At 47.3% G+C, this 15,685-nt stretch overlaps 1 protein-coding gene across 3 annotated transcripts in view; it reads right to left on the bottom strand.

Moving 5' to 3' along the window:
- Window positions 1–12,994, bottom strand: part of CNOT6L (CCR4-NOT transcription complex subunit 6 like) — a 33,032-nt gene extending 20,038 nt beyond the window's left edge. Inside the window, exon 1 of one of the 3 annotated variants that reach the window (XM_054065082.1) lies at window positions 12,883–12,994. The gene's annotated coding sequence lies outside the window, so the exon portion shown is untranslated. Of the gene's footprint in view, window positions 1–9,910; window positions 10,045–12,663; window positions 12,683–12,882 lie in introns of those variants that run through there. The other 2 variants (XM_054065083.1, XM_054065084.1) reach the window with 2 other exon arrangements.
- Between the last annotated feature and the right edge of the window lie 2,691 nt (window positions 12,995–15,685).

The following is a 15,685-nucleotide window of genomic DNA, read 5'->3' as shown; positions in this document are numbered from 1 at the left end:
ACTGGCCAGGAGGCACGTTTGGGCTAAGAAGCAAAAGGGAATGGACTTGTACTACAGTGCTGCCCCTATCTTTGCATAGTCAAGGGAAAATCACAGCCATTCACCTTGTTCCAGGCTGCATGGGCATAAGGCATCTTCATGGAGTAAGTTCAGGGCTGGGAAGAGAGCATTGCTGTTTGATGAACTTCATTGACAATTTGGAAAGTGCTGCTGTTCTTACTAGAGCGGTGGCAACTCTGTGAGAAACTGCATGCAGGATTTTGGACTTGCGCTCACCCATTCCCGCTGGTGACCCTCGAAGCGTGGTGAAAAGGACGTGTCAGCAGCAAGCACAGCAACAATACGATGGAATTTGTCCAAATCTTGCACTAGTTCTTATTCCATGTGGTACTTGGATGAGGTCATCAAGAAGAGGCTATTTAAGTTTTGGATGTGCAGTTTCACTGACAATCCACTCTCTGCTCATTAGCAACTCTTCATCGTGTGAGAGGTGCAGCAGTCCGTAGGGATCTGCCAGAGGTTGTCGAGCAACACAACAGTGTTCAGGGATTGAAAACAGTCACTGTTAACTACACAGCTTTGTCCCTTTTGAGTAAGGAATTTCCTGTGCCTGGCACCCTGTTAGAGCACCAGCCCAGCTTGCACGGAGCTGCTTGTGTGCTGTCAAGCCCCTGCAGGGCAGCAAAACAAGATGTATGAGTGGCCACAGTGACGTTCAGCACGCACATCCTGCGAGGCTTCTCACCTCTGCCTGTCCAGACACACAGCATAAGCCTGAGCGCAGGGAAATTTGAGTTGAGGGTGGGAATAGTGAAACGCAAGACGTATCCAAGAACCTGCAGTTGATGGTAAATTCAGTGGTGGTGAGATCACAGGGGCTTCACATTCTCACTTCAACAAAGACCATAAAAGCCCAGGGAAGCACAGAAAAGTCATAGAAGCAAACCCTGGAGGAAAAATAGCAGCAAAGGCCAAGGGGAGGAGGGGGAAAGGAGGAAATAAGCTGGATTCTGTTAACTCTAGAGCCAACTGGCACTCGCTTGGAAATGTTAATTGTCCTACTGACATACACTCACTAGTTATTTCCCCCCGTTCCCTCATCTCCTCTAAATGAAGTACAAATTCTTTTCTTAAATCACAGGTAACACAAGAATATCCAGATTTCCACCCTTCCTTTTCCTCTCTGTCACACCCCCACTTACAAGAACAGCTGAACTATTTACTGCATGGAAATACTATGCACCATTACGTAGTTATTTTTAATTTCTGTGCTTAGTTAACGTTTCAGCCCTTATTCCAGAAGAACAGCTTCTGCTCTGTTTGAAATAGCCTGTTCCCTCTCTTGTGTGCATGACAACTCTTGAATATTCGCATCAAGTAGAGCAATATCTGCCTTTATCTGCAGATGCCTTTTATACCTGTTGTTTTCACAGGAGCATTTTGGGGGCTGGTTTACATGGCACCTCCTCAAAAGCAAAGGCCTGGTTAACAGAAATGCATACAAGGGACCTATTATAGGGCAAGGAGTGTTTCAGCAGCCAGTCTGTAAATAAACCTGATCAGAAGCCCCCCGAGGGAGGGTTTAAATAGTGCATTTATTTACACCAGTATCCCCCACCAGTTCAAAGCAACAAACCATTTGCAATGCTGCCCCATCCCCTGGAGAGTGCTGGGCTTTTAATGATGCAGGACAGTATGGCTTAAAGGATTAAGTACTGAAGCCATCGGGAGTCTGGGGAAGGAAGCAGCCGGTGCCGGATCAGTAGCAGGCATCGAGACAAAACTCTGGGCTGGGCTGTGGGTGCAGAAGAAAAGCAGCCATTTGTGGCTGCAACTTAAAGCAGGAGGTTTTCCTAGTGCCAGTTTGACAGCAGTAGGACCAGGGAAACAGAAACGTCTCAGCAGCAAGAACTGAGTAAGCTTTACAGTATCGTGGTGTGTGAGCATCACTCCAAGCTTCTAGAGAAAGAGCTGCTGTATTGACAAGCCTAATTTGACACCTCAGTTCATTCTGTCACTCGCTTAGACATGATAAAGACCCTCTCCAGGTTGTCTCAAGTTCAGGTGCAGAGATGCACCTCTAACCTTGCCTTGTTCAACTCCTCAGGATCAATAACTGGAGAGGAGTCAGCTATCGATCTGTTTTCTGAACAAAACTACATCAGAATTATTAATTCACGCTCACCGCTGCAGCAACTTTGAAGCGATCTTCTCAATGAACTCTTCTTTCTTTAAACTACAACTCAAATCATCAATAACCTTTCATCCTTCACAGAGACGTTTGTGCTCGGAGAAAGAAGCAAATGAGATGATTTCCGCAGCTACAAAGCTATCTTACCCTGTAAGTGGGAGGCTGCCAATGTTATAAGAAAATAAGCAAAGCCCAGCAGCACTTCAGCTTCTCTCCCTGTGTGATGGAAAGATAACGGACGGCTTATCACTTACAATCTGTTCTTTACAGCAATAATTAACAACAGGGAAATCTGCCTCCATAAAACTTGCTTCAGATAGCTTTAAAGTGATGAGGCCTTCCCTGTTCAACTGAAGGTAGATTTGGATGAGACAAAGCTCAAGATTGTAAAAGAAAGGAGGAGTAAAAAAAAATGCCAGAGGAAAAAGTACCCACCAATAGTGGAAACTGTTTTGGAATAGCCAGCACAATATGTTAGCCTTTTCATGTTACAGCCCAGTTTCAACAGGCCACAGGATGCTGCACAAGTGCTCAAAGTAGCTTGGCTACCAGGGGAGGAGAAAGAAAAGGAATCTCTTTCAAATAAAGCAGTTTATAGGCATAAACCCCTCTCTCGGTAGGGCATATTTAAATGTACTTTACTTCTTTAATCAAAGAAGTAAAAAAGCTTGCCTGATAGCCTGAGAAAAGCATATTATTTGGATATCAAAAGAGTTCAGCTGCTTCTGTATCTGATTATCCAAATCTTTGCCATGTGCATTTACACCATACTTAAACTTACAAATACGAGATTTAGGTTTAAAATCAATGTTGATGAGTAACATACTCTTCTAGCTGCATTCCAGCAAGGTGGAAAATAGGAAACTACAGAAACAACAGCCCAAGATAATCTCTGAGGGAACCAAGAGAAGCACCTCTAACGGACAAGTGCGATGTGGATATCTGGAGGTGAATTCACTCTGAGCATCCTTGAAATCTGACTGAGATAATGTACTCAAAAGCTGCGATCTTCAGTGGGTCCAGAAGAGGTTTCTTGCTGCCTAATTCTGCTGCACAGAACACTAATATCTAATAGTATTTAGTTAATCAGAGGGAAATAGGCCATAAGGGAATAAACCCTGAGGGATATGTTAGCTGGCAGGGGGCTTGGCCGAAAGCTGACAGGAATTGCACTGGTTCCTCTGCCAGAAGATGGCTTGAACTTGGGTGGATTCCTCTGTTCAGCCACTCGAAGGGGCTTCATCTAAAGTGCGCGCATTACTTAACCATGGAATGCTGGCAATTTTTGCTGAAATCTTTCAAACAGGGCTGATTTCTGCTACTTCTTAACACACTAGCGCATGAAAAGTTAATTCAAGAGTTCCCTAATGTCTGTGTTTGCAAAGGTTTTCCTGTGGTCCTCCCTCCCTCTGTGCCGCAGTCCTTCGCTGTGGAGTCAGTTACGCAAGCTATCCAGCATCATCAGAAAGCTGCAGCCCTGACGCTCACTTTCAAGGCACTGAGGTGACAGGAGGTCTAAGTTCTCGTGACACTAAGGGCTGTATAAACCTGCAGAGAAGATAATGATCTCTGAAAGGAAGTTAAAGAAGAGAAATAAGTCTGAAGCCCTGATCCTGCCAGGAGCCACACACCAGTGAGCTGCACACGCATTGCTACTTTACAGAAATGGAGCCTAAAGCAAGAGCACAGCCACAGTGGGTATGCGGAAGAAGCAGGTACGGATTCAGGAATGCTGTGGCATTGTTGACAGCTTGAGGTAATTTTCCATGTAGAAAATACCTCGGAGTTATACTCATCTCCCCGTGTACACATCCCAGGGTTGTTTTGTCCATACCTGCAGCTGCTATGAAATGAATGGCCATCAATTTAAAACTGAAAAATTCCACTTTTAGATGCACGGACAGCTTTGTCTGGCAGCATCCAGGGGTTATTATATCAGGAAGAAAAACACCTTGCAGTTCATCGCAGGCCTATTCCCTGTGCAGCCTTTGAGTCAAACCAAACACCAGAAAATACATCGAAGAAGGAAAGAGATAACCTAAGGTCAGAGCCTCCCTCAGAGTTTGCTACATAGGTCTGCAAAAAGGCTACATAACCTTGAAACTGAGACTTTCACAGAAATCTTAGCAATGTAAAACACCCCTCTCCTATCCACAGGTCTCAAATAATACGTGTACTTCTCTCATCCACTCCAAATATTCCTACTTTACCTGATGAATTGCACTGCTTCACAATCTTGCGCTCCAGACTAAGGAGAAAGAAGAGGACCATCACGCAGGTACAAAACCGTGCGTAGAGACTGAACTACTCCCAGAGGGAAGACGTAAGGCTGACGGAAAAAATACCAGTCAAGGGCCATCTGACAATCTGAGCCCGACTCTTCCTGGCACTTGGAACTGTACTCTGGTACATGAGAAGTTGCCTGGCCCCATTTTCCTTTTGCTTTCTTAACTTTCCAAAACAAAGGGATTAAAGGAAAGGCGTTCACAAGTGGAAATTTCTGCTGGATAGATAATTCATCCTGTGGTAGCACTCTCCTGCTTTTAGGGCCAGTTGTAAATTCATGCAACAGAACAAATATAAATTGATTTTTTAAGGTATAGAGGAAGCAGCGACCAAACTTCGGGAACTGCATTCAGCACTATTCCAATTGGCCTTTTCCTGCCCGGAGCTGCAAGTTCCGTGAGGCTCAGAAAATGCAAAGAGTGTTTTACCTGGAGAGCACAGTTTCTGACAGCTGTTCTGCTTTTACGTCCCTTGCAAATCAGCTAGAAGTTTGCTGTCTGTATCTGCAGGAAGCTCTGTCGTGCAGCAGCCTGTGTCATGTGTGCGAGGGCTGAGCAGCGCATACCGATACATGCTCCAACAAGAAGCCAGCGAACCAACTCTTTCCGAAAGGCCAGGAATGCTGGCAGTTTCACAGCGCTGGTAGCGGTTCCTATCTGTGTTTCTCCCCGCGGATGACAGGGTGACAACTCTACACTTTCCTGCAAGTGTTTTACTTCTGCTCCAGATCTCAGCCTGAAGCAATAAGAAAAGGATATTCTCCATCTGCCAAGATAAAAGACGTCTATTTGAGGGAGACGCACACCCCTTGCGCTATTGGGAAGCTTATTGACTTCAGGCAAGTATGTATGGCAAGCAAGTCTTGGGAATACACTCGCCTCCACCCACTCAAGAGCAAGCTCTCTTACATTGAAAGATAAATGTATCCGGAGTGCTTGAATGGGACCTTTCCATCAGAAACACACTTCACAGGCCACGCAATCCTAGCATAAAGCACCAGGAGAAGGAACAGCTGCAGGCCGCATTACTGGACACTTAAAAACCTGCAGGACCTCTCTGCTCTGCTGTTTACAGGACACAGGATGACAAATCCAGCAAAGCACACAAAGTGTGTTCTCTGCTTTCCCTCTTTCTCAATTTTCCTGTGAGTATCATGTGGAAAAAGACAACTAAAACTCTGCAGAAGGAAGTCTTCAATGTGCTTTTCTCCATACATACTTAAAGCCATGCCAGAACCTTTTGGGAGAGTCATTAGGCTGATTTCTTAGGAAGAATAAAAATGCAAAACTAATTTGTAATTAGAAGGCACAAAGATGTTCAGTCAGATGGAAGCATTCTTGAAAAGCGAGAAAACTACCCAATCGATTCAGTCAGCTGCCCTAGAGGGTAAACAGCAAACTTGAGCATAATCTACAAATCCTGACTCTTATTAACAGCTTGACCAGAAGCGGATGTTTTGTTGTTTTCTTGGTACTCGTGAAATATGAAGAACTAAAAAAATGTTTGATGGACCTAGACATGGACGGAAAAGGGGGGGGAAAGGAGCTACTGCTGTCAAGGTAAGATTCAGAGAAGGTAAGCCCCTCACTCAGAGAAGAAACTCACTGAAAAAAGGTTGTTTCAGCTGGTAGTGGGCACTGGAAGAAATGAAAACACAAGTGGCTATCTGGGTTTCAAATTGACCCAAAAGGCACACATCTGAGCACACACAAAACTCTGCTTAGCAGCCATGGAAACCTCCTTCTCATGATCATCTATAGGTAGGGCAGGGTTCTGGAGTTGTCCAAATGGCTTCAAAAGGGAACCAAAGCGGGGAAAGCTCTGTTTTCCATACTAGGACTCCCTAAGGGGAAGGCTCCATCCCCCTTCTGGCTGTAGATGTGTGCCGCAGCACGTGCATTGCTAAGCAAAAGGCAACTCCCTTTCCCCCTCACTTTTGCTGAGGAGACTTCCTCCTCCCTGCTTGCCCCAAAAGCAACCTCCCCCTCCATAACAACACAAGGCTAAACGTTCCTCTCTCTTCTGCAGCTTGCAGAGCTGCCTCAGCCTATATATACTTTTTGCCTTTAAAAATCATTTAAGATTGTTTAACTGGGGTTTTTAGTTTCTGGTGGTTGTAAGTAGAAGAGTAGAGTGCTTTGGACTGGCAGTAGTGGCCAAGTAAGGACTGGTGGGAGGGATGAAGGACCCTTAGTTGGGAGCTTCGGTTCCCCTTTCTGGGGAGGCCACAGAGGGGGGTGTAACTCTGGAAGGGCAAAGGACCACAGGCTCTTTGGAGGAGCACTGCCTCTGGTAGTTTCCCAGCCATAAGAATTCCTGCTGGTCCTAGCTGAGGGTGCAAGAGGTTTGCCTTTACGCTTGGTTTAGTGTAACAACTAATCCTGATTCACATCAGCAGGGATGATGGCAGGGTGCTCTGAAGGATTAGTTGCTCTGTGTCTGTAAACAGGCCAAGAGTCACCAACCATCAGGCTGTGAGTGGTAGGGGAAACATCAAAACTAAAACTCCTCCTCAAGATTCATCACCCCATGGACTCGGAATATGTCCCTTCCTGAGGGCTGTCATCTTTATTCCTAGATTTTTGCCTCAATAACACGTACTGATCATTGTTGTTGGCCATTCTAATAGGACAGGTGACATAGTACAAGGGTTCCCGGGCATCTGCTGGAGTTGGGAGTCAGGCAGCAGCACTGCGGTTTGGATCTTGAGCTTGTTATTTTTGACAAGGCCACTTTTAACCATCAGTGTCACAAGCAAGCCTCAACTTGCTTTTGGCATCAAGGCAATGAGCAAAAACTCCTCGCCTCCCCTCTCCTCTGGCTCTACTCTCACTGTGGTGCTCAAAGTGGAAGTTTCAAAACAGAAAAGTATTCTGTTTCTCTGCTGCTAGCATAGACTAACAGGACGGTGTTGTAGATCTGTGAAATCGGCCTGCAGACAACATACACACAGTATTAGCTTTATTTGAAATATGCACCCGTGCTGCAGACTTCATATCCCAGGAAATTTACAGCCCTTTTAATCTCTGTTTATACACCATTCTAAGAGAGAAACATATGGTGCCTTTACAGGCCAGCAGAATGTGAAAGACAATAAACAATTTAGCTAAACACTGAACATAAACAGCTACAATGCTGTGCAATCATAAAGTGCCATTAATCATTTACATCAGGAAATGCCAGAGTAACGGCTAACACATGGCCTTATCTGCTCCTTGTGTACACACACAGGCTACACGCTTTAGGTAAGTTACTTGTGTGCGTGACATGCAATGGCTAAACGGGGTTCTGTTCCTTGGGCCCAGGTGCTGGCTTTGTAGGATTTCAAAAATCTCTGTGTTCACTGACTGCACACGAGTTGTACCTCAAATTGTTGGTAGCTGCTTTTTCTTCATCTTGGAGCTTTTTTTATCAGTGATGGTTAAACATCTCCCTTCAAAAGGGATAAAATTTATTTGTTGTAGAACATCATCTAATGTATTTCTGCCTACTTGTAATCACATTTTCAGTGCCCATCTCTCAGACCCTGGAGGGAAAGCTTCCCAGTAGGATCTGAACACCAGTAAGTCACTTCTTGATCCTCTCTAGGCAGATGCACAAGCAGCTGCTGAAGTTGTTCTTCTATACAGGATTCCAGAGCAACTTTTCTGGAGAGTGCCGCTCCAGTGCTGCTCTTTTTCATTGAGAGTAATTTCAGTTTGGGGTTGTTTTTTTTGTGGTGGATTTTTTTTTCTTGTTTAGAACTCTGAGAGAAGTTTTCTCCCAGAGAACAGAAACCGAGTCACGTCTGGTACCTTGCTGTTAGACGTAGCTGTCACATAGCCCTTCTGTGAATTTACTACGCTTCAAATAAAGCCAGTCAGCGCACTTAGCTGAAGGCCTTACACGGTCCTCTCTGCACCTCACCCCTTGAGTTCTACTCAAGGCACTCTGGAAAGAGACACAAATGGATCCAGGAAATCCTGTGCATGTTAAGTCTTTTAGCGATCTCCTGAGGGTTCCTTCAGAGTTTGCTTTGTCCCCTCTGAGTTGTTTGATCTCTTTTTTTGGAGGGGGTCTTGCAGCGGGAGGTACACGTGTGAAGTTTTCTGACACGGACCCGAGGCACAGCAGCCTTTTAAGATGGTGAAGGAGAGCAAGAAAATTCCAGAAGCATTGTCACCAGCTAACAATACCAATAAAGATGCATCCTAAGAAAGTCTCTGCCTTTACCTTTACAGGTAAGATGGAGCAGCTGTACAGACAAATCGCTGAAACCCAAAGAATCAATCAAAAGGTGAGGTTACATGACACTGTCGCTGCCTAGCTAAGAATGAATGCTTTTAAACAACACTTTGCAGGCTTCATCTTCTGATCTCTGGAGTTATTGACTGACAGGTTAGTGAGGGGAACTGGCTCAGCACAGGCTCTCACGACTGGCGGGGCTGGGAGCTCAGCAGCACAGGGGACGGAGACAACAGTGGAGGAGAGCTATCTGTATACACAGCGCTGGCAAATCTGCTCAAGGTAGGAGAACCCCTCTGTTAGATTGAAGAAACCAAGGACCAAGCACCCAAGCCTTGATTACAGGCTATCATCAAGAGAACCACAGAATTGGGGGAAAGAAAATATTACAAGAGGCTTAGCATTTAATGCTGTAAAGTAGTAAATCCCCAGCAAATCCTCCTGAATCTAAATATGCCTAAGACATATTTTAACAAAGTTTTCTCAAATGCTGTTTTATGCTCCCAAACAACTAAGCTCCACCACCACGTTTGCTTTCTCAGTTTTCTGCAAATCCGGTTACACCCGGTGACTTGAGTGCCCTTTTGGAATCCCAAAAGCTCTTTCCAACAAACAGTAAGCAAGTAATTTCTTCATATTTATCTTCCCCTTTAAACCCAAGTATCCCATCAGATTAAAGCCGGTTCTTTTCTTAAGCAGCATTTTTTTTTTAGTTAAAGTTTGCTCTAAAACGATGCACGTTACCAAGGCATATTTTTATCACAAAACCAGGATGGTCTGGGAAAGGTTTTAATAAGAAAAAAGAAATACAACTCCCCATTTGTGCAAATTCTTTGCACCAAAAAGACAGCAGCTGCTGTAGTCTAGCTAAATCCAAGTTTTTCTTCTCACTGTTTTAGATTTAAATTAAGTAAAGACTTATCTCACCATGGGAATTAATTAATTTTGCTCCATTGGTGCTTTTTCATTTTAGTACCGGAGTCTACACACACCTTGGGATCGCTGTCTGGCTTATTTTTGTAGGACTGGTGTGAAAGCTAAATACTAAAGTGCTTGGCAAATCTGGTCAAAAGCCTGCCTCCCTCTCTGCAAAAACAAGATTCTTAATGGAAAATGACAACAGTCTACATGGAAAAAAAATCCCAGCTTATCAGGTGAAATGGAAGTTTTTTAAACACAAGAAAAAGTAGCAGTCATAATCTCACTTACTTCCAGGAGCGAATTCCTACTGCAAACGTGACCAAGCTCCTACAGATCGTGGATGAGGAGAGGCATACACAGAAAATACACCCTGATCCGTCAGCCTTTCCAAGGTAGGCAAATAAATGTCTGATTACACTACATCCCTGGGAGCACAGTGTTTTACTGGCAGCAGCACCACTACCAGGAGAGGGAAAAACACTCGTTTAAAAACGAAAACAAGCTATATCAGTAAAAGTGCGCTTTCACAGATAACTGCTTCTGCAGCTGGGACTTCTGCTGGCACAGCTATGTCAGTCACGGGTCACACTTCGTCACAGCACTCGCAGACAGAGCTGTGCCAGCAGAAGTTTGCCCTATAGACCCGGTGGGAAACTCAACAGCCACTAAAATGAATCCACAAAGTTTCATGGGTTTCATGCTCCTGCCAAAGTTAAGGTTTTTTAAGTCTGGTGATGGGTAGTCTTACTCCTGTGCTGCCGACACTTTAGGATCTGGGCTTCCAGGGACAGTGGAAACCTAAACTTAGCTCAGGAACGTGGCACTACTTATCAGCCATTTACATTGTACTTCATCCTTCAGTTAAATACACAAACTAAATTAGAAAGAGCCCCTGTAGGAAGAAAAGATTAAAGGGAATACATTAAATGGTGCTGTACTTTAGTACTTGGAGTAGACCGCCCTCGCTTTTAATAGTAGGAAGAGAACAAAACCGAAAGTGTTTAATGGGGTTTGTTTAGCAGACAGCAAAGCACTGCAAAATTCCCACCCTTCAGTCAAACAGTAACGGGGCTTCCGGCATTCTCAGACACCTTTGAAGACAGTGGGCAAGGAGATTTAGCGCCTGAGTTGATGTTTAAACCTGAGTTCTGTTTGGGTGAATCGACACGATCCTGTGGGTCGTGCGTACAGTGGTGGGTATCGTTATTCTAGAGCATAGAGATGTCAAAAGCATACACTGCCCATCTGCTCTGGAGCAAAGTTACAAAATACAGCTGTAAATAAATTCCCACCACACGCCACGGGGGGGAAAAGAAAGCTACAGGCAAGCACTTTGGTGCCTCCAAACTGTTGCATTCAGGAATGAATAAAGTGCAGGGCTGTGGAAAGGAGAAGGGCTCTGTACAGGAAGCCAGGTCAGGCTGCGGCGCCTGCACACAGCACAAAGCAAACCTCACATGTAAAGCCTGCCTTTCTCTTTGTGAGGTATCACCAGCACACGGCTGTACCTGAAGTGGGCTGTGTCTCAGGAGAGTGACATTTGGTAGTACGAATGTCAACATCGCTTCCTATTTCTCTAGGGAGGACGCAGAAATAAAGTCACTGTGTGTTAGAAAAGCCGTGCTCCATCTTCATCAGAGCTTTCCGGCCCTCCGCCTTGGGATAGAGCTTCTAGGAATTCTTTGGGTTGTGTCACAGTTTTTAGAAATAATGTACTTTAGGGGGAAAAAAAAGGCACTGAGGCAAAAACACCTCAACACCTGGACAGATATGGCTGGACTTGATCTCAAAAGTCTTTTCCAACCAAGCCATTCTATGAAACCAATGGCAGAGACTAAAAATAGATACATTATCATCACTTTCATTATCAGCCATGCCTACACACACAAGTGTAAGTGTGAGCAACTTTGGGATGAGGCGTTTTCCCCTCCAGGTCAGTTTCAGTTTGAGGGGCACCCGTTTGCATTTGGCTGAGCCAAGGAGCATTGCAGAGAAGGGATGGCACAGGTATGGATTTACTTGTAGCAAACTCCCCTGCTTAACCGAGCCCATCTAAAAACCTTATCAGCAGGCTGGCTTACAAGAAGTTCTAACTCCCCAAAGCAAATACTCAGCCTATTCAAAGTTTCAAAAATTGCCTGATAAAGGTTACTAGTCTAAAGCTTTCAGAAGGTCAGATAAAACTCAGTGTGGCTGCAAAAGGGCAGAAAGCAACCAGGCCCTCTGCCATATTTACTAAGAGTACTTAAGTTCAAAAACAAAGCCTCAAAACTGTTGCAGAAACTCAGCGTTTAGGTGCATTATTTTATTTACAAGCACCAGTGCATTAGCTAGAAGCCCAGATTTTATTGCAGGTGACACTCCTGGCATCTTCTTTGTTCTGGACGGCTCCAGACCACTGGGGAAAAAGTGGAGAGAACCATGCTTCCCCAAAACCACCCTCTCCAGTGCCACTGCTGGGTCACCCGCAGTGCCAAGCAAAGGTCCTATCATGGAATGCTGGCCAGCCCAGTGGGGATCGGGACCAAGCACTTGTGTTCAACCCACAGCTAGGGTTCACCACATGGCCAGGTTTGCACCATGGCCGGTCCCATGGCTGGGGTTTGTTTACCCCATGGTTTGCCCGACGGCTGGTGTTCACCCCACTGGTGGTTTCACCCCATAACTGGGGTTTACCCCACAGCCAGGCTTACTCCATTGCTGGGATGCACCCAACAGCTGGGGTTCATCCTATGGCTGGGGTTCACCCCATGACTGAACTCACCCCACAGTGGGGGGGGTTCACCCCATGGCTAGGTTTCAACCCACTGGAGGGTTTGTCCCATGGCTGGGGTTTGTTTGCCCCACAGCACACCTCATAAGTCGCCCCATTGCTGGCATTTGCCCCACAGCCAGATTCACCCCATTATTTGCCCCACCACCAGGTCCACCCCATAGCTGGGGCTCATCTCATAGCCAGGTTTGCCCCACGGTTCACCCCACCACCCGGTTCGGCCCACGATTCACCCCACGGCCAGGTTAACCCCACAGATGTGGCTCACCCTACAGCCAGATCTGCCCCGCGGTCTGCCCCACGGCCGGTTTCACCCCATAGCTGGGTCTCACCCACAGCCAGGTTCACCCCCTGGTTCGCCCCACGGCGGTGCTAGCCCCGCGGGCGGTGCCGGGCCCGGGCCGCGCGGGGCGCAGCCGCAGCCCCCCGGGGGGGCAGGCCGCGGCGCTGCCCCTCCCGCCATGGCGGCGCGGCCCCGCGCTCTTACCTGCATCCGGCGCGGCGCGACGGGGCGGCGGCGCGGGGCTCAGCGACATGCGGGCGGCGGGGCGGGCGCGGGCGGCGGGCGGGGCCGCGGCCGTCATGGCGGGAGGGGCCGCGCGGGCAGGGACGGGCACCGCGACGGGCACCGCCCCGCGCGCCGCCCCGCGCGCCGCCCGCAATGGCGCCGCCGAGCGTGAGGGGCGGGGCCGCGGCGGGAAACGCGCCCCAGTGTTACCTCATGGCCCGGGGCAGCGCCGGGAGCGTCCCTCGCGGGTCGGTTGGCGGCAGGGGAGGCATCCCGCTTCCGCCTCGCGGTTCTCTTGGCAGCGGGGAGTGCACCCCACTGGTCCGTCATGGTCTGATGGCGGCAGGGAATGCACCCCACTTTCACCTCATGGTTCTGTTGGCAGCAGGGAGTGCACCCTGCTTTTCCCTCACAGATTGATGGTAGCAGGGAATACACCCCACTTCTACCTCATGGTTCTGTTGGCAGCAGGGAAAGCACCCTGCTTTTCCTTCACGGATTGATGGCGGCAGGGAATGCATCCCACTTTTCCCTCATGGTTCTCTTGGCAGTGGGGAATGCACCCCACTGGTCCGTCATAGTCTGATACTGGTCCATCATGGTCCAATGGCGGCAGGGAATGCACCCCACTTTCACCTCATGGTTCTGTTGGCAGCAGGGAGTGCACCCTGCTTTTCCCTCACAGATTGATGGTAGCAGGGAATACACCCCACTTCTACCTCATGGTTCTGTTGGCAGCAGGGAAAGCACCCTGCTTTTCCTTCACGGATTGATGGCGGCAGGGAATGCATCCCACTTTTCCCTCATGGTTCTCTTGGCAGCAGGGAGTGCATCCCACTTTTCCCTCATGGTTCTCTTGGCAGTGGGGAATGCACCCCACTGGTCCGTCATAGTCTGATACTGGTCCATCATGGTCCAATGGCGGCAGGGAATACACCCCACTTTCACCTCATGGTTCTGTTGGCAGTGGGGAATGCACCCCACTAGTCTGTCATAGTCTGATGGCAGCAGGGAATGCACCCCACTTTCACCTCAGGGTTCTCTTGGTGGCAGGAAATACACTCTGCTTTTCCCTCATGGTTTGATGGCAGCAGGGAACGCACTTGGCTTTTTCCTGATGGTTCTGTTTATGGCAAGAAATATAGCCCACTTTTACCTCATGGTTCTGTTGGCATCAGGGAAAGCACCCTGCCTTTCCCTCACGGATTGATGGTGGCAGGGGATGCATCCCACTTTTCCCTCATGGTTCTCTTGGCAGCAGGGAATGCACCCCACTGGTCCGTCATAGTCTGATACTGGTCCATCATGGTCCAATGGCGGCAGGAAATACACCCTACTTTCACCTCATGGTTCTGTTGGCAGCAGGGAATGCACCCTGCTTTTCCCTCACGGATTGATGGTAGCAGGGAATGCACCCCACTTTCACCTCATGGTTCTGTTGGTGGCAGGGATGGCACCTCACTGTTCCCTCATGGCTTGGTGGCAGCAGGGAATGCACCCCACTTTCACCTCAGGGTTCTCTTGGTGGCGGGAAATACACTCTGCTTTTCCCTTATGGTTTGATGGCAGCAGGGCGAACGCACTTGGCTTTTTCCTGATGGTTCTGTTGATGGCAAGAAATATAGCCCGCTTTCACCTCATGGTTTTGTTAGCAGCACGGAATGCACCCCGCTTTGTCCTCATGGCTCTGTGGGTGGCAGGGAATGCACCCCACTGGGCCCTGATGGCTTGATGGTGGCAGGGAATGCACCCCGCTTTCACCTCACGGCTGTCAGAAACACTCATTCACTGAAAATTGAATATTGAATATTGAAAGGGACAAAATCTTCAAACCAAAGGCAATAATATTTTTGGTTTACGATTCATCGCTGAATTGGATGCCCTTCTAAAAAAGGCATCTCATCTTACAGAAGCAGTAGGTATATAGACTAGTTTTAGACAAAGAACCGTGTAAGTCCCCAGAGAATGTTTATTTTTTTAGGTTATCCAACCATGTTTCCCTTCAGGTTCTCTCCTGACCAAGACAACTACATCTTACAAGACAACTAAGCATGTCACTAAATTCTCTCAGCCCTAAGACAGGTTATCTCTTGACCTAAACCAGCCACATTTTACGAGACCACTAAGCGTATCAATAAGTTCTTGCAGCTCTAAGAGAGTGTTAATTGTTTTAGATTATTTATCCATGTCTGCAGATTGTCTGCACGTGATTTCTTGATACAAGACAGATTTATATGACAAGCTAATTAAACATAAAACCCAGCTGCAGCAAAACTTATTAATTACTTCTCACATGGCTCTTGAGGCAGCAAGGGAAACCCTCTCCCCCTCCGCCTTTTACCTCATGGTTCTGTTGGTGGCAAGAAATACATCCCACTTTTAATTCACAGTTCTGTTGGCAGTGGTGAATACACCCTGCTTTTACCTCATGGTTTTGTTGGCAGTAGGAAAGACACCCCGGGATTAAACAGAGTCACGGAATGAGCCGTGTGTTCCATCTCCCACTGCTATGGGAGATACATCTACCTCATGCCTATCTGGAAAGAGCCCCTTCCTCTGACCCGTGCTGCCTCTGTGTTTAAATTCCCGCTTTCCCATTCCTCATGGAGACTTTTAAACAGGGAGGTTTTTTCCCTCACACTTCCCTATCTTGCCCATTCCCTGTGACACTAAACATGTCGGAACGTTGCATGAACACATATCAATTTTACATATGTGCGTACATCAGGATTAAAAACAATTCCAGTTCCAGAGGCTCCCTGCCGCATCTGGGCATTCCTTG

The sequence above is a fragment of the Cuculus canorus genome, chromosome 4, assembly GCF_017976375.1.
Source record: "Cuculus canorus isolate bCucCan1 chromosome 4, bCucCan1.pri, whole genome shotgun sequence".
Lineage (NCBI taxonomy): Eukaryota > Metazoa > Chordata > Aves > Cuculiformes > Cuculidae > Cuculus > Cuculus canorus.
This window is presented reverse-complemented; position numbering and strand designations above follow the sequence as displayed.